The sequence below is a fragment of the Eurosta solidaginis genome, chromosome 5, assembly GCF_040869045.1.
Source record: "Eurosta solidaginis isolate ZX-2024a chromosome 5, ASM4086904v1, whole genome shotgun sequence".
NCBI lineage: Eukaryota > Metazoa > Arthropoda > Insecta > Diptera > Tephritidae > Eurosta > Eurosta solidaginis.
Window position 1 is genome coordinate 243,441,983 of NC_090323.1, and position 20,617 is coordinate 243,462,599.

The 20,617-nt window shown below is 34.7% G+C and overlaps 1 protein-coding gene across 3 annotated transcripts in view; it reads right to left on the reverse strand.

The window, feature by feature from the left end:
- The window catches only part of Usp47 (ubiquitin specific protease 47), a 75,835-nt gene that overhangs the window by 24,489 nt on the left and 30,729 nt on the right, over window positions 1-20,617 (reverse strand). The window lies entirely within an intron of this gene.

The window sequence follows — 20,617 nt, forward strand, 5'->3', positions numbered from 1 at the left end:
TCCCTACATATAAATACAATTTGATTACTCTTTCTGACTAAATAATGAGTTATCATACAATTGAACAAAAGAAATTATCAAATATTAATATTTTTGATGATCAAAAACTGAATATAGTTTTTCAATCACATTTTGGAATCATATTTCAATCAAATGTGTTTACTTTAGGTGATCACAAAATTTAATCATTTTTCATTCAGCTTTCTGAATCTTTTCTGACAATCTTCGTTGACTGAATAATGAATTTTATACTTGTTAAAATTTTACTTTTCATTGAAGATCTTATTTTTTTCACATACACACATTTTTTCAATCATGAAGTTCAGAAAAAATATATTAAAATTTTATTCTTCAAGACAAGAAATAATGTATATACTGCTCCTAACAATAGATGTCCCCAACCATTTCTCCACCATCGGCTTCCCAGAAAATACAAATTATACCATTAGACAATAAAAAGGTTGTGAACTATTTGTATTGTCTAATGGTATAATGTATGATAATCGCATTCCAAAAATTATTCAAAAATCTCAACCAAAATGATTGAAATATGTTCACGAATATGATCAGAAAATGACTGTGAAAAACATTCAAATATTACTCTAAAACAAATAAAGCCCAATTTTACAATGATATCAAATATGAACAAAAAGCGTTTCGAAATATGAACTATAAATGATTATTCAAGAATAATCACATTTATGGTACATTTTTCTCCCGACGATACATTAATTTTCGAACAGAAAACGCTTTTAAATTTGAACGTTTTTAATCATCTTGGGGTATGATATTTGAATATTTTTTGATCAAAATTTTCAAAAAATTCTGGCTGGGTTAGTCAAAACGTACCCAAAACAATAAATAAAATCTACAAAAAGTTAATAAATTCTCCAACTCAAATATTTGTAGGTTATGAATATGGCGAAAACCTAAAAACCAATTGGTTGGCTATGGTATGGTTATGGCTTTAGCATTATGGTATGGCACCATTAATCGATTACATTGATTACCATAAGGTTGGTTTGATCAGCTGTTTTATCTGGTTATGGATAAGTCACCATTAATTGGCCCTTAAGTATTCTAGGTTTTTTTTTACTACTTTTCTTTTAAAGAAAGAGTGTATCTACAAAAATCTACATACAAAATTTTAAATACTGATCCTGAATAGATTTTTTAATCGATATTGGTTGTGAAAAACAATTAAAAAGAGTACTATTTCATTTATGTCACGATACCCAATAAACACAACTAAAAAACAAGTAAGGAAGGCTAAGTTCGGGTGTAACTGACCATTACATACTCAGCTGAGAGCTTTGGAGACAAAATAATAGAAAATCACCATTTAGCAAAATGAACCTAGGGTAACCCTGGAATGTGTTTGTATGACATGTGTATCAAATGAAAAGTGTTAATGATTATTTAAAACGTAGTGGGCCTTAGTTCTATAGGTGGCCGTCTTTTCGAGATATCGCAATAAGGGTGGACCAGGGGTGACTCTAGAATGTGTTTGTACGATATGGGTATCAAATTAAAAGTATTAATGAGGGTTTTAAAAGGGAGTAGCCCTTAGTTGTATTGTGAAGGCGTTTTCGAGATATCGACCAAAATGTGGACCAGGTTGACCCAGAACATCTTCTGTCGGGTACCGCTAATTTATTTATATATGTCATACCACGAACAGTATTCCTGCCAAGATTCCAAGGGCTTTTGATTTCGCCCTGCAGAACTTTTTCATTTTCTTCTACTTAATATGGTAGGTGTCACACCCATTTTACAAAGTTTTTCTAAAGTTATATTTTGCGTCAATAAACCAATCCAAGTACCATGTTTCATCTCTTTTTTCATATTTGGTACAGAGTTATGGCATTTTTTTTTCATTTTTCGTAATTTTCGATATCGGAAAAATGGGCGTGGTCATAGTCGGATTTCGGCCATATTTTATACCAAGATAAAGTGACTTCAGATAAGTACGTGAACTAAGTTTAGTTAAGATATATCGTTTTTTGCGCAAGTTATCGTGTTAACGGCCGAGCGGAAGGACACACGGTCGACTGTGCAAAAAACCGGGCTTCATCCGATTTCGCCCGTTTTCACAGAAAACAGTTATCGTCATAGAATCTATGTCCATACCAAATTTCACAAGGATTGGTAAATTTTTGTTCGACTTATGGCATTAAAAGTATTCTAGACGAATTAAATGAAAAAGGGCGAAGTTACGCCCATTTTGAAATTTTCTTTTATCTTTGTATTTTGTTGCACCATATCATTACTGGAGTTGAATGAAGACATAATTTACTTTTATACTGTACAGATATTAAATTTTTTGTTAAAATTTTACTTAAAAAAAATTTTTTTTTTAATGTGGGCGTGTTCGTCATCCGATTTCGCTAATTTCTATTTAGCACACATATAGTAATATGAGTAACGTGCCTACCAAATTTCGTCATGATATCTTCGACGACTGCCAAATTACAGCTTGCAAAACTTTTAAATTACTTTCTTTTAAAAGTGGGCGGTGCCACGTCCATTGTCCAACATTTTTCAAAATTTCTATTTTGCGTCATAAGGTCAACGCACCTACCAAGTTTCATCGCTTTATCCGTCTTTGGTAATGAATTATCGCACTTTTTCGGGTTTTCGAAATTTTCGATATCGGAAAAGTGGTCGTGGTTGTAGTCCGATTTCGTTCATTTTAAATAGCGATCTGAGATGAGTGCCCAGAAACCTACATACCAAATTTCATCAAGATACCTCAAAATTTACTCAAGTTATCGTGTTTACAGACGGACGGACGGACGGACATGGCTCAATAAAATTTTTTTTCGATCCTGATGATTTTGATATATGGAAGTCTATATCTATCTCGATTAGTTTATGCCGTTACGGATTACCGTTATGCGAACAAAGTTAATATACTCTGTGAGCTCTGCTCAGGTGAGTATAATTATTTGGGTTACGATCGATTTTTTTAGGCTATAAATAACCTTTATGGTAACCGAAAGGTTTTTTTCTGATTATCAGTAAACAAAAAAATTAAATTTCTTTTTTTCTGGTTATTTGTATCTAAACAATTACAAGTTCAAAATTTTTTGTTTATTTTTTAAGCCAGCAAAGTTTAATGCTGATTTTATGCTGTTTTATACTACTTTTAAAACTGTTTAATAGTTTTCAAAAATTTCTAATAAATCTTGGGTTTAAATTTTAGCCCAGACACTTGAAAAATATGATTTTCGATGAAAAGTTTAAAATTAAAACCACAAAGTTTTACCCCTACCGCATTTTTAAACTTTGGTCTATTATAAACTATGATAGGATAAACCCAATTTTTTATATATTTGGGTTTAAATTTTAGCCCAAAAGCTTGAAACATTTAAATTTGCTGGACTAAAATTTAAACCAAAATGTTTCAATTCAATACCAGACATATGAGATCGTTTCGTTTAAAACTTTGCAAGATCTGCATTTAAAACCAAAACAAGTTTCATCATATACATATGTAGAAAAAGGTTGAAATTTAAACCAAAATTATCAATCATGAATGTACTATCAGCTTAAACGAAGACTTCAAGAGCAATTCTGAAGATAACTAAATTTTTTCCTAGCGTACATTTTCTAAGTTAACAAATAAAGGCAGCTAAGTTCTTGCGAGATCTTAATATTTTCAAAGTATGTTAAAAATCAAGCTTTGATAGAACCGAATGTCCTATTACAAGGGTTAGGTTTAATCTTTGCTCTCCGGGCCATGTAAAATCAAGTAAGGAAACCACACAATGCGATATTTCTAGCTGCAAACCTAACCGCAATGTTGCAAACTATTATAAAAGCGTATTCCTATGATATTGATGTCATTGCCCTTAGAAAATGCGCCGTAAGTTCTGCCTTCTCTGGCCTGGATGGAAAGGCAGAAAAAGTTAGTCATGCGATGAACGGGGGCAATACGAAGAAGCTACTGTAAGGAATTGATCGGCACATACACGCGGTGACAGCCACGCCACAGTAGGCGGTTATAAAATCGAAACTGTTGAGGACTTTGCCCATTTGATAGCCATAATGAACAGCAAAAACAGTGGGCCTCTTGCATAAAAACCGAGAAATTGCTTAGACTCAAGTGTGCGAGTATTTTATTATGTAACCGCCTATTACTCAGAAACTCGAGTCAGAGCAACTGCTCGTTTTTATGGGTAAGGCCCATATCACTCAAAAAATCCAACAAAGATTTACTCGTGTCATTTCATTGATGCAATAAAATATCTGAAATTAGTTGGGGAAAATCCGTGAAGGAAGACTAGATTGGCAAGCGATGGGGGTCCTCACTAAGGGTTGCACATTGGCTTATGTTATCAAGCTGATTCGCTTCTATGAAGTTCCGATCTTGCGAAGAGCACAAGATACTTCCTCCAGGGTCAAAAGGATAGATGCGGCGCTACGATTGGATAGTAGCGGATGTACAAGTACATAATAATAGCTATTTTAAAGTTATAACATAGCCAGGTTTCGTCCGTCACAATCTGTTCTAAAATTGTCTTCACTATAGCAACTCCAAGCCGCTGAACTACTCCTTATACCAGCTTACCGGTTATGATTCTGTTACCAGAAGCGAGTAAATGAACAATAAGAGAACGATTTAAAAGAGCTCGAAAACCGATGTATGTATATTGGAACAATTTTCCGTCATCCCTTATCAAATTTGGTTTCGAGACAAACCGGTTTCGGCGTTGTGCCATCATCAGTGTCGATTTTCGTTCTGATCTGTTGTTGTCGTTTGTCTTGCATTTATAGTTCGTAGGTACATGAGCAGGTATTATCATAATTGATCCGATTTTCACTTTTGAACTGTGGAAAATACCACATTCCCAAAAAAAAAACGATTCTCAACTCCCCTCCCTTTTCTCCTCCTTACCTACCATAACTGTATCCGGTAATTGTATGTATATAAGTCTATTTGTAAATGCATAAACAAAAATCTTTTACGAATTTGTCAGATTTAATGTGGACACACGCCCACCAACGTTGCACTTGTATGAATATTTGTGGCAGCAACACTTGCGAAAAGAAGGTAAAGATACACAAAGAGAAAATAATGACAACTTTACAGTGGCTTAGTGCGGCAATCCATATACATATACATATGAAGATTACTGCATGAAAAGAAGAAGTTGAACGAATATCAGGAAATAGAATTTCGATATTGGGTCACACCCCCACCTACCGTAGGTCGAGGCAAAACTTTTGGCTAAGTGCCAATCGGTTACAAATCACAGGAAAGCAAGAAAATCGTCTGCAAAATCAGATGCAACACAATATAAACATGCGATTAACTGGCGTCATATAATAGCAGAATTTTGTTTTGGTGATATGAGAATTTAAAAAATTTGTATTTGTAATGCTTTTCTTTACTGAGGTTGAACTCGCGTGAATAAACAATCGCCGTACACATTTATTAGATCGTTTGGTGTGCCGAGTGCATGTTACGTATACGCCGCGTATTGTTATAGCCTATATGTATGTATGATTGTTGTATTGAAATAAACATTTATTTACACTTTTCATTTTCTATTTTTGTGTACTTTTAGATACATATATTTTACGAGCGCCTTGTGCTTCCGCCCATTCAATTCTGTAACAGTCTGATGAGTAAGACATTTTGGTATTTTCAAACGCAAATTTGCAGATTTTTGTTCGACCTTCCACTTTTATTAAAATCGAGATACATATACATATTAGGCTGACTTGACCCGTTATAAATCAAGAAATTTGCAATTGTAGAAAACATTTTTTATATGAAAGAAAATCCGAAACGCCCTTCAAATAAAAATTGTCAAAAATCAATGCGAATTTAAAGAGACCTATAACTTAAGCTTCAAAACTACATACTCAAACAGATTCAGAGAACTCTAAATAAAAGGTTTGAAATTTTTCGTTTCGTTTCGTTTTCATTTCCTTCCTTACTTTCCTTCCCCTCCTTTCCTTTCCTTTCCACTTCCTTTCCGTTCCCCTTTCCCTTCCTTCCTCTTTCCTTTCTTTTATTTTATTTTAACTTTATTATTTTTTTTTTCTTTTATTTTTTTTTTTTGTTTTTCATTTTGTTCATTTCATTTTTTTAATTAACTAACAAAGTAGTATAGAAAAATTTTGCAACACACAAAACGAATAAGCTTGAATATTTTCGATTTTTTTTTTTGTTAACACTTAAAATATCAGCAATGAAAATTACACATTTACTATATTTGCTGATGCTAACGTCATACTTCCAACAAAACAACTCTCTTCTTTCATTTGCTCGCGAGATCAAATCTGATTATACTCAGTTTATTTGCATGACGCCTGCTGATTTTCTCTACACAACAACATTACATACTTAGCGTTCGTAGTAAGTATAAACATTCTAATAATTTAAATAGGTGTTTAGCATTGGTGTATTGGTGTCATTGGTCATTTGTCCTGGGTTCACGCGCCGGGCAAAGCGACATCAAAATTTTAGAAACAAGTTTTTTCAATTAGTAGAACATTTTCTAAGCGGTGTCGCCCTTCGGCGGTGATTTGCAAGCACTTCGAGTATACTTCTGCCATGAAGAGCTTCTTAGTGAAAACTCATCTGCCTTGCAGATGCCGTTCGGAGTCGGCAAATGTAGTAGTCCCGTCACGCCAATTTGTAGGAAAGATTAAAAGGAGCACGACGCAAACTGGAAGAGGAGTTCCGCCTATACTCTCGGAGGTTATCGTGCCTTACATTTATTTATTTACTACATTCGTAAATTTTAATGATTTTGATACGTATTCACAATAACTTCTCTTAAATTATTGTAATTTTATTATGATGGAAAAATTGAAAGGAAAATTAAACGTACTGGCGGATATTATAGCTATTTCGACCATGCCAAAGATCTCTTCAGATATCTTTGTATTTTTAAATTAGAAATTATACTCTCACCGAGTGCGATTCTAACTCGAGTCGTAAAATTTTTAACACCGCCGGCCTACCTTTAGGATATCACTGCGTCTTTTATGTGGTTTTATGTGGTTTTATATAGATTCCGAAGATCAAAATTATAACATGTCAATGACACACAAAACTTAAATGTCGAATACCCATTTTACAATAAACAATTTCGGCTGTATTTGCGAGGATGCAAACAAATTGTATTTTCCGAGACCCTCTCATAGGCTATAAATTTAGAAGACATTTTTTGCAATTTTGTTTTCCTACACAGTCTAATATATAAGTACATATATGTTGATTTTCATTTTAGCACGTTATTTACGCGAAATTTAAATTTTTCCATTAGTATTTGTATCATTATTTTTTTTTTCTAGAATTTTGGTATTTTTATCTTGGTGCTGTGAATAACAATAATATTCATACATTCAGTAACGGTTAACTCATTGGAAATGTGAAGACATTACAAAGTCTATAATTTTAAACGGTTTTATTTAGATTGACTTGACAGGCTAGCCGGCCGGCCGTTGTGAACGAATTTTGTAATTAGAATTTAAGTAACTTCCCGATAAGCTACAAGCTTCAAACTTGGAATATAGTACAGAACCCGATGACAATGCAATAATAAGAAAAAAACTCCGATAGGTGGCGCATGGACCGAAATATTTCATACATAATACATACAGGAATAGAAAGCGACTCATGAAAAATCGCCGCTAGATGGCGCATGTATCGAGATATTCAAAAAAATTTGGCTCATATTTGGAACACATATTACATACAGAAATGAAAATCACTTTATGGATACAAAATCCCGCTAGGTGCAGCAAGGATCGAGATATTAAAAATACTCGTATCTGTGGTCCGATCTGGCTCATATTTGGAACAAATATTACATACAGTCCGGTAGAAGTGACATCAAAATACTTTTGAGTTCGAGGAATTAGATTTTAACAAATTGTCAGGAAAGAGTTCTTGTAGAATGAGAAATAATAAGCAATTAAGACTAACAATTTGAAAATAAAATAATAAAAAAAAAAATTTTAGTTAAACGGTTTTATTGAAAACAATACTTACATTAAGAAATAATAATACTAAAAGCTAGAAAATAATTGTATTGTAGTGTCATACTGGTTTCACACAGACGGCTTATTGAATAATAAAGGCAGTTTTCTACATTAAGACGCTTATTGAGCTCAATCTTCCCTACAAAATTCGAATCTATAATTATTTCATTAGTAGCTAATCGAATGCCTAATGAAGTCAAAAGCACAATGCAACTATGTTGGGAGCGTTCCGTTTCTTAGTTTTTGGTGTGTTCAGTGCTTAAAAATGTCATTTGTCAAAGTAAATGTCATTATTGTCTGCATGGCGGAACGATACAAGGTGGCCGCATCGAACAGCTGATTATAACCTTTTTTTATTTGATTTGATACATCTACTTCCGGCGCAGTACGATTTTGACATTTGTCCATCGAATTTACAAAAACAAAGTACATGGAATTCTTATTTATGTATGTAGGTATGTCACCATGCTGCCACCTTGTATCGTTCCGCCATGTGTGAAAGCAAAAAATTTACGATCTCATTAGAAGGTGAAATGAGATCATTAAGTTTCTGTGTGAAAACAGTATCACACCCGTTCAAAAATATATAAAAAATTTAAAAAAAATTTTAAGTTAAACTGTTTTATTGAAAACAATACTTACATTAAGTAATAATAATACTAAAAGCTAGAAAATAATTAGGTAGGTCCTAGGTACTAGTCATCACACTCCTCATCAATCTAGGGCGTTGATCAGACAATAATAAAAGCGTTGGGCGCGTGAAATTTCTAAAAATGTGAGGCGTAGCATAGCCTTATTAAGGTTCAGTTGGTCTTATATATGACTATCAATAGAAATTTGACGCGTCCAACGCTTTTATTTAATTGTCTGATCAACGCCCTAGATTGATGAGGAGTGTGATGACTAGTACCTAGGACCTATCTAATTATTTTCTAGCTTTTAGTATTATTATTACTTAATGTAAGTATTGTTTTCAATAAAACAGTTTAACTTAAACATTTTTTTTAAATTATTTTATTTATTTTTGAACGGGTGTGACGCTACAAATTACATTTTACGATTAAACTTAAAATACAATATCATTATATGTTTAATGGTGTATAAATTTTAGTAAATTTATAAGAATTTATGAATTTAACACCGTTTAAGCCGGTTGTTAATAGAGAAAAACATATCGAAAACCGTCGCCGGTCAGGCAATAAGTGAACTATGCATATATGTAATACTCCTGTATTGCTACAAAAGGCTAGGTACATTCCCAAACATCAGAGTGCCGTTATATTGCTGTTTAAACGTTTTTGTTTTTGTATTCAATAATGGAATGTACCTAAATTTAAATTTTTTCTTGTCACACTTATGCTGCTACAATCACAAAAATTTTATAGGCTGTCTTGTTTTGATTTCGAATTCAAAACACATTGCGAGCATTTTCTATTTGCAATATAGGAGTACTACATATATGGAATTATGTAACGAAAGCTACGAAAGCAAATTTCGTAGTCGTTTTCGAGAAAATTCGAATATTCTATAAGTTACTTCAGGAAATTCCAACTTTTTATATAGAATCTTAGGAAGTTTTTTGTGTATGCATATTTGTAATATTTGTATATGTTTAAAACTTTTCAAATTTGAATTAATTTTTTTAAATGGTATCGAAATTGGTTTAAATTATAGTTTTCGTTATATCGCTTATTGATTTAATTTTTCAAATTAAAGAAAAAATAAAATAGCCGGAAAAACTTGGTCATAATTTTTGCTGCTTTTGTTTCACTCATAAGTGTACGTATCATATTTGTTTTGATAATAATTTCTCCTGATCACAAAATTAAATAATAATCGGATAGTAAAATGCACTTTTGCGATATACACGTCACTGTTAACGGGTTGCTGAGAGTTTCGAATCATCAACGTTAATTGGCGTTCAACTTCTAAAGCGGTTTTGGCGCTTGCTCAACAATTCTCGTCAGTTATCCCTGTATCGCGATACCTGATGGCAATCGAGATCACCATGCGAGTTCAGGTGTTCCCCATTATTTCACTCCAAATACGGGTGCCGACAGAAATTCCGCATAACCCATACTTTTGTTCGTTGCACTGTGCTCTTATTTGCGCAAAGCTCATCTAGCTCGTCATTCAACCTTCTTCAATACACACCGTTGTCATCACGGACAGTGCAAAATTCCGAAGAACTTTTTCTCGAATACTCCAGGCGCGAAACTATGGATTTCTGTCGACACCGTTCATGCCACCGAGCCATTCGTAAGGACAGGTAGCTGACTTGCCCTAAGAAGACTTCAACTTTCAGTCGCCCTAAGTAGCACTTGTTTGCAAGTGATGATCCAATGGATTTTTCATTGATGACTGCAACTACTTTTTCTTGTCTTCGTTCGCCGCAATAACGCCCTTTCCAAAAATCAAATTTAGCCATGCCAGCCCATATTACGAATGCAGACTCGGCGTTTATTCAAGGGCCTAAAAATCTTTTGATGGCATTGTTGTGCCGTGTAAAGCGGCAATTGCCTTGTTACCAAATATTAACCTCCTTCGCATGTAGGTATTGTGCTTGCCAGGAAAAAGTAACATCCGAATACCTTAAAAAAGTTTTCATAAACGTGGAACTCCTTTCGCAGTGCTTTTGCAAACACATCCAGTTTATTTCTGCCATGAAAAGCTTCTCAGCAAAAATTCATCTGGCTTGTAGAAGTCGTTTTAGGGTGTTATGCAGATGTTTCCTACTCAAATTTCTAGGAAACCCCGCAGAACTGTTTACTTAATATTTGATTTCAAAATTGTATTTCGCTATATATTTCGTGCCTATCACAATGCATGTTAATACTTGGGTCACCTATCGATCAAAAATAATACTCAAAAATAAATTTTATAATACTAGGATAACTTAAACACAAACACCACATAAACTTTAATACTGATTTTCATGCCCTTTTTCACATTTGCTTTGCCATATTTTTGTGTTATGTACATACGTATGTACATACAAATACACATACTGGTGGGATATTTTAAGTTTTTGTGCTGCATAGTTTGTTGGCGCCAAAGACCATCTACCATGACCATCATCACTCTATATGGGTACTATTGCCATAATTACGTAAACTGTCTTGCCATGACGTATTCTACGTATGTACATACATATGAATGTACGTATGTATGTTTGTAACGGACGCCTATCGCCCTGACTCTTAGCCCGAGCCGCATTGATTAGCTAGCTAACGATGGCGAAACATGCCACTTAACACGTCGACCGTGCACCTACCATTCATTCAGTTGTCCTACCCAATGATCATTTTTGTTCAATCTTAATTTGAGATATATTTCACATGTAATCGTATTCTCAAACCTGAAACATAATTTCTCAACAGTATCACAATTACCCGTTGTTAGCGTTTTGAAAAATCAATAGATTGCAATATTAACAGTATCGAAAAAAACCTTAAATTAAATAAAACAGACCTTTTCCAGTCATCCAGCTATATTCTTAGGGTCACAAGCATTGATCTGCATTGAGTATTAAAGCAGTGATGACGAAGATATGAACACTTACACAGGCAACAGAACTTCCACAATTCCGCAAGTAACGTATATGTACATAGGTACTGTGTGCACAGATCAAGTCTTCCTGCACCTGCCTCTCGCAACTCTGTGGAGGTCTCCCCCTTCTATTGAGGTACTTTCACGGCCGGAACGTGCTCATGCACTTGTTGCAGACTTATCTTCCGCTTGATTTCTAAGCTGGGGATGTACACTCCTTGGAGAAAACTTGGGTTACCGTATATCCAAGCCTCCATTGTCAACGAAGCATCAACACTTCCGCAATTAACATATAAGTAGTACATTACGTAGTATGAATTGGAATAACTTTTGAAAAATATATTTCTGATTTTGAATTGTAATTTTCTGAACTTGAATTGTAGTTTTCTGAACTAGAATTTTAATTTTCTGAACTTGAATTGTAATTTTCTGAACTCGAAATGAAAATTCTGAACTTCAAATAGGTAATTTTCTGAATTTGAAATGAATTTTCTGAACTTGAGCTGCAAATTTCTGAACTTAAACTGGGAAAGTATTTTCCTGACTTCGAGAAGTTTTGCCTTGTTGTTTATTGGGTATAAACATATTGCCTGTTAATGTATTAATTCACTCACACATTCATTCATACACTTACTATCCACTTGTTTAACAAAAAGCAAACGTCCTTCAAAAGTCGGCCTCCTACTTACACTTGCCCTCTACTTTTGTTCTCATTTCATCTTTGCTGATTACGTGAGATATATTCAAGTATAGAAAATCACTATGAAACTATGCGTTAAGTGTGTTTAAGTTATAAATGATAAATCTTTCTACTAATTAGATTTTAATTTAAGGGAAAGGGGCCTCTCATTAAGGAAAGTCTAGTATTATATAAAGCCAAAAAGACAAACAGAATAATTTTATCTGATAAATAAACAAATAAGGAAGTCTAAGTTCGGGTGAAACCGAACATTACATACCCAGCTGTACACTTGAAATGATGTTGTTGTTTGTTTTGTGTGCTTAATAGTGTTACAAGGCTGCGCAATAATACATATACATATAGTTCTATTCTGAACTAATTTTTCTTCGAGTTATGGCTCCCGAAACATAGAAAATTGCTTAGTCATAATTAATTTGAAGTTTTTCCTATTTATTGTTATAAATCCACTTGGGAAATGAAATACCGTTGATATAAAGCTCTTTTTTGCAAAGATTTATTTTATTCGTCCACGACCCTTTTAAAAATCTTTTATATAAAAGTGGGCGTGGTTCTTAACCGATTTCGTTAATTTTTCTTCAAATCATTCCTTATATTTTTTGTTAGATAGGTTTTGTTACGATAGGTTTAACGATTTTTGATTTATGATTAATAATATTTGTAAAATTTATTTTATCACAAGTGGCTGTACCACGCCCATTTTAAATTTGTATCAAGAGTCTCAATATCAGTACACACGTCAAATTTCAACATTCTAGGTGTATTATTTACTAAATAATCATTTTTTTTGTGTTTTCCAAAATGTTATATATATAAAAAGTAGGCGTGGTTATCATCCGATTTCGCTCATTTTCAATACCAATCCATTCTGGGTCCAGATAAGCTCGTGCACCAAATTTGGTGAAGATATCTCAATATTATTTACACAAGTTATCGTGTTAACGGACAGACGGACAGACGGACAGACGGACGGACGAACGGACATGGCTCAATCAAATTTTTTTCGATACTGATCATTTTGATATATGGAAGCCTATTTCTATCTAAATTTTTTTATACCTGTACAACCAACCGTTATCCAAGCAAATACAGCTGGGTATAAAAATATCAATTTGTTAAAAGATTCAGAAGATATCTGCAATAAAGATTTTTAAAATTGTTAAAACGTCCTAACTTTTTTGTTATTACCTTAAATGAGCGGTAGTAAAAAAGCGAAACTTATAAACATATCCGTAAAAGCGCGTTAAAAGAAAACAAAGCATTAAAAACTGGACTTATCGCTTTTCTCATTTAAACTAGGACACACGGACGCTTTTTTCATAGGAAGAGGTGCACACAGCATGACATTCAGTAAAGGGGCGGATACGGGTGTACATCATCTAATATGGAGCTAAGTGCCCTCTTTGTCCTTGTGCAACGGATCGACGAACTTCGATCATATTTTGAAGGGGACGGAATTGTATCGCATAATTTTGAACCATTTGAGCTCGCTGACTGATACCAAGATCGGATGGGCGTTGAAGACTTTTGCTAAGTTTAAATCGTCACGCACAGATTTTATATTCCCTGACATACTGCAAATCTCGAGTAGAGCGATCATGGAATTGCTTAGAACAATTTTCGACGGGTGGACGAGACTGAATCATGTACCCAACTCTTGGTGAACTGCTCGTGTCGTTTTCCTACCAAAGGCGGGGAAGATCTGTCATATGTATGTGTCTCAAAGATACATCGTCATTAAGATCATTTCTGATCAAAACTTTTGAGAAGCTGATAGATGTGTAAACATGGATGAAAAACTGTTCTCCAAAACACAACATGCGTGCACCAAAGGTAAGTCGGTAGACATTGCACTGCATAACGTGCTTATAAACATAGACTATAAGGAGTACGCCGGGCCTTTCATACAAGTCTCTAAACATTGATCATGGAGGGTGTTAATTACACTGAAGTACATCCAGCTCTAACAAGATGGATCGGCTGCATGCTTAATTGCAGGAAAATTATATCGCAGTGGGGCTGTATGAGGAAACGAAATTTATGGACAGAGGCATTATTATCTCTGCTGTAGGCGCTGTACATCAACCAACTGCTGAGGCGGTTCGATGAGGACTCGTTAAACTTACGGCGTACGCAGATGACGTTGCAGTTGTCGTAAGTGGAAAGTGCCTTGTAACAAGGAGATATAAGGTCTGGAAATGGACTAAGCCTAAGCAAGGAGGGGTGATATTTTTACAAAATATCAAGGAATCATTTTAGACAGTAAGTTGTCGTGGAAGCTTAACGTGCAGGGGAAAGTGAAGAAGGCCTCGATGGCACTTAATACGTGTAAAAATATGCTGGGATGTACGTGGAGTCTATCGCATTCTCTTTTCTTGGATATTTACAGCGACTGTAAAGCATAGGCCATACTATGGAGTCCTTCTTTGGCGGATGGCCACACAAAAAAGAACGTTCCTCAAAAATCAGAGGGGGTATGCAGGCTATCAATGCTTGGTATAACGGAAGCCCTGAAAACAACCCCGGCGGCTGCACTGTATATCATTCTGCACTTTCCACCTGTAGACCTGGCGGCGAAGACTATAGCGTTAGCACCTGCAACGAGACTCAATGCCTCGGAGAAGCTTAAGCGCAGACCATACTGTCATAGAAGTATAGCGTCATAAAATATTCGATGAACAGACTACCTACTTCTCAACCTGCGCTGCGGTGGGTCTCTTAGCGAAGACACGTATACACCGATGGTTTTAAAGTAATGGAAGGAGTTTGGTCTGCGGTAAACTGTGTTGGTCCGAAAATAAACATATCCAACAAGCTGCTCCATTAATGTAGTGTTTTTCAGGCGAAAGAAGAAGACGGTAACTTGAACAGTAGAAAAGCTGGAGAAAATAGCTTAAACTACAGCCGCGTCAATTTTTACATTGACAGTCAACCAGCAATTAAGGCAATAATCTCTCATAGCATAACGTATAAACGTTGCTTGTAAATACCTGGATTTAATTCGAATTTATTATTTGGGAATTCAAATTTGTTTATCAAGAAGTAACATCTTTATATATTTCAGAAAAAAGTTCTCAAGACAAAAATTAAAAAAAAAATTAAAAATATCTCACCTAGTCTTTAGACAATTATAAAACTAGACTTAAATAAACGCCATGAATTTACGCACAAGAAACATTCTCTAACGCCTGGTTGAGAAGTTTGAAGTTTTCATGAACAATTTTTGGAACTTGATAAGAATATAAAAAGTCCTATAAAATATATAAATGTAAGGCGTTATAACCTCCGAATAGATTTTAGGACGAGCTTCCTTTCCAATTTGTGTCGTGCTCCTTTTTAGTTTTCCCTACAAATTGGCGGGACGGACCTACTTGTTTAATGCCAACTCCGAACGGCATCTGCAAGGCAGATGACTTTTCACTGAGAACTAAGTGGCCACCCCGCTTAGACAAATTTTCTTCTAATTGAAAAAACGTGTTTCTAAAGTTCTGACGTTGCTTTGCCCAGGGCGCTAACCCAGGATCTTCGGTGTGGTAGGCGGTGCACTCTACCATCACACCACGGCGACCGCCTATCCTATTCTATTTCTATCTTGATCCTATTTTTATTTCTATCTTGACCCATGGACACCTTTTCTATTATTCTACATTTATATGGTGGTGTTAGAGATTAACCTCATTTAACTCTTTACCATATTTCAATTCAATTTGTATGAGAGGTAACACGTCTCCTTGATATATGGTTGTTTTTTTTTTTTTTTCAATTTTTATGTTTGTTTTACCAGAATTTTGGTTTAAAAAGTTTCTCTCACTACCCTCTCTCTCACGCTTTCTCCTACCCTTCCAATCACATCTCTCCCAATGCCAATACTTCTCTATCTCCCGCTTACGCTTATCCTCCCTCTTCCTCCCAGTTTTCGTATACCCATTTCCATCGGATTTTGTATTCCTTCATGATGGATCTGCGGGGGATATAGAAATTAAAAATTTGAATTCATTTCAAGTAGTCGGGTGGCAAAAAGTGTATTGCCTCGTCAGGTATGAGGGTATCGATTTCCTCATATCCCTCGCTAGCCAGCAATAATGAGAAAACTTCCCTAAATAGCATAAACAAATTATTAGACTGGGTCGATTTATTAACCGATATCGCGCCGTCATGAAAAAGATCTTAAAAATCAAAGCTGAAAAAGAGTAAAAAAAATGAAAATTCGCAGGCTCGAAATTTATTTTTTGTGGGTATGCGTAGTGGAACTTTTTTTCCTGAGCCCAAATCCTATCGAAAAATCGATGGCGCGATATCGGTTAACTTTCGTCCATACAAATCGACCCACCCTAATGTACATACATCGCTGATCAGGTCACAATTTTCGTTCTACAGGATATATGAGAATAAAAACAAGTAAGGACGGGACTGTCTTCGGCTGTGCCGAAGACTTCATACCTTTCATGAATGGGGCTGAACAATAATCTTATCCCCTTCGTAATCTCCGAATAATCGGATGTATAAGATAAGAAATATATAATGAACAGATCTACATACCTAAACGATTTTTAAGATAAATATAAAATAAAAAATAGGTAGGTACTTTGTGTGAGGATGCAAAGTTTCAGGTTTTTTGTGGTCTGCGTGTAAAAACTATGACTACGAATCACGTATTTCAACAATATATGACGTAAACGTAACTATTTGATGAAATTTGATGAATTTTGAAGCTTCTAGCCGTAAAAAAGGGGCAAAAATGACAGTTTATATGAAGTATATAATATACTAGCCTTTACCCGCGGCCCCGTCCGCAAGGAGAAATTTAAATACATGGGCTATTCGGGCCCTATTCTGTAGCATAGCTTATAACGAGCACCATTGTCAATTCATACAAGTGGCGAATGTTTGAAATAAAGGTTCAGAATAGCCTGGATCACCTGTTAAAGCGCTGTTCGATTACTAAAATCATTTGCTCAATAATATTGTAACGAATGTTAGCAGCACTGAGCGATGCTATCGTCTCTAAGCCGATGCTAGGCAGTGACGTGAATTCACATCCATAGATCAATCATTATGTATCTACATAAACGAAACAATAATTGCGTCTACACATATGTACCATGTACGTATACGAGCAGCGGAGAGTCAATGCACAAACACGTGCATATATCTGAGATACTCCTGAAAGTATGCAATGAGAAAAACTATAAAATCATGCAAATGTAGTTACAGCTGAGAGGTTTGAGAGCTGATGGACTAGTAGATTCTGGAAGCGCCTAGAAGATGCGAACGTTGAAATCCGAGAGTATAAAAGGCGGCAATTGTAGAGGCGCTGGAATTCAGTTTGATTTGAGATTTCGATTAAGACGCTATCTAGCGAGCAAGAGCAGTATTATTTTGAATAGTAGAGTTTCATTTGAGCTATCAATCAGTTTGGTTATCAAGCAAGCTATTCGTTGCAAAGTTTGAGTGTTATTGTGAAGTACTTTAATAAAGGCCATTTTGCATTATTAAATATTGGAGTTATTTATTCAACAGTTTAGTGATTCGAACTCAGCAGAAGATTGCAAATAAGAGGAATTACAAGTAAATTCATTACAATATTTTCAATTTAATAAAAAAAAAAAAAAACCTTTCTACCATTATCTGGTCATTCGCGACAGCCATTCTCCATGTCAGCCAATATTTCACAGGTAGGTATGGCAATGGAGAAATAGAAAGATTTCTCACTTGTAGGAATTCACAATGGCAAGCATTCTGTCGTCAGCCTTAGAAATTTACACTACAGAAAAAAAAGTTTTAAGTATTTTTTTTTCATCGGGATCTTGACCAAAATAGTAAGATTTTTGAAATGTCACACATACCAGTACGTACCATCTGTTGGATTAAAAGGAAAGTCATTCAAAAAGTGACGCCCAAGAAAGTTATTTTTGTCCTTCACGCCAAGGAAAAACATGCAACGATCAACGCGAATCCGACAAACAAGCAATCAAAGAAAACAGTTTAGCATAAAATTTAGATACTCTGGCTAAAAATAACACAGAAACGAGATATACAAAATGCTATACCCAATAGTATATCTGGCGCTTCGGCTGTTTTTATTCGCAAAATTATTTTTATTTTTACATACATACATATATATGCATGTATATAATATGTATTATTTATTTAGATGCTGTAAGATAAATTCGGAGGAAATTTTTTTGAGACGCAGTTGGACTTTTGGCGGTTTATTTTATATGCGGCAGATATACTATGTAGTAAATATATTATTATTATTATTATTATTATAGCGTGAAAAACTGAAAAACTTAATAATTATAATAACAAGTAAAGGTGTCTAAGTTCGGGTGTAACGGAACATTATATACTCAACGTGAGCTTCAATTGCACATTTCATTTCAGATAAATTACTTTTCTACACAACACGTGGCAGCGCCCATTTAAAAAAAAAAATTTTATTTATATATGTATATTGTATAATATATGTACCCTTTATATAGAGCTCTTTTTTGCAAAGATTTATTTTATTCGTCTACGACCCTTTTAGAAATCTTTTATATAAAAGTGGGCGTGGTCGTTAATCGATTTCGTTAATTTTTCTTCAAAGCATTCCTAATAGTAAAGGCAACCTCTCTGCCGAGTTTTGTTACGATATGTTTAACGGCCACCGTGGTGTGATGGTAGCGTGCTCCGCCTACCACACCGGATGCCCTGGGTTCAAACACCGGCAAAGCAACATCAAAAATTTTAGAAATAAGGTTTTTCAATTAGAAGAAAATTTTTCTAAGCGGGGACGCCCCTCGGCAGTGTTTGGCAAGCGCTCCGGGTGTATTTCTGCCATGAAAAGCTCTCAGTGAAAACTCATCTGCCTTGCAGATGCCGTTCGGAGTCGGCATAAAATCATGTAGGTCCCGTCCGGCCAATTTGTAGGGAAAATCAAGAGGAGCACGATGCAAATTGGAAGAAATCTCTTCGGAGGTTATCGCGCCTTACATTTTTTTTTTGTTTTAGGTTTACCGATTTTTGATTTGATTAATAATGATTTTATCACAAGTGGGCGGTGCCTCGCCCATTTTAAAATTTTCTTTCAAATTTCTATCAGACTCTCAATATCAGTCCACACGTCAAATTTCAACATTCTAGGTATATTATTTACTAAATAATCAGGTTTTTGTGTTTTCCAAAATGTTGTATATATAAAAAGTGGGCGTGGTTATCATCCGATTTCGCTCATTTTCAATTCCAATCTATTCTGGGTCCAGATAAGCTCGTGTACCAAATTTGGTGAAGATATCTCAATATTTACTCAAGTTATCGTATTAACGGACAGACGGACATGGCTCAATCAAATTTTTTTCGATACTGATGATTTTAATATATGGAAGTATATATCTATCTCGATTCCTTTATACCTGTACAACCAATCGTTATCCAATCAAAGTTAACAAAATCTGTGTGCAAAGCACGCTGAGTATAAAAATACAAAACGGATATACCCCAATCCCGCCCAATCGACATAAGGTACGCATCCGCATGGGTGCGGACTGATTTTTCGTACAGTTGAAAGGCAAACTTTGGATCTAAAACTGTTTAGCTACAGATAAAAACTCATCAGCAAGGTAAAACACACACTATACCATGTCCACACGGAACCTCTCATAGTTAGTTCACTCGTTTATTTCTTATTCAGCCTCAATCAATAGCTGAACGACGTCAAATTCCAAACAAAAACTTGAGAGCGAACAACCACACTCCACTTAGTAGCGAGATAAGCTAGAATGGAGTATTTTTTGAATCATTGCGGATTTGTACACAATGTCTCGCATTTTTAGTCGAAATTTATCGAAACCTGAAAGAAAGTCCAACGTAAGCTCCCAAAGAAATAAAATTTGATGCAAATAATTTTGTTATAAAAATTATGATTTTATCAATAGCATAATGATTTATTAATTTTTTGAGTACCAAAAATGTATGAAGAAGTTGCAGTAAAACAAGTAAAGATGTCTAAGTTCGGGTGTAACCGAACATTATATACTCAGCGTGAGCTTCAATTGTACATTTCATTTCAGATAAATTACTTTTCTACACAACACGTGGCACCGCCCATTTAAAAAAAAATTTCTCCCCATTTCCTCTTACAGTAAAACTTAATAAGTGAAATATCATTGATTCAAAACTATTTTTTGCTAAGTTATAGCTTATTATTCTAGTTTATTTATTGTTATAAATCCATTTGGGAAATGAAATATGTACCACTGATATAAAGCTCTTTTTTGCAAAGATTTGTTTTATTCGTCCACGACCCTTTTAAAAATCTTTTATGTAAAAGTGGGCGTGGTCCTTAACCGATTTCGTTAATTTTTCTTCAAAGCATTCCTT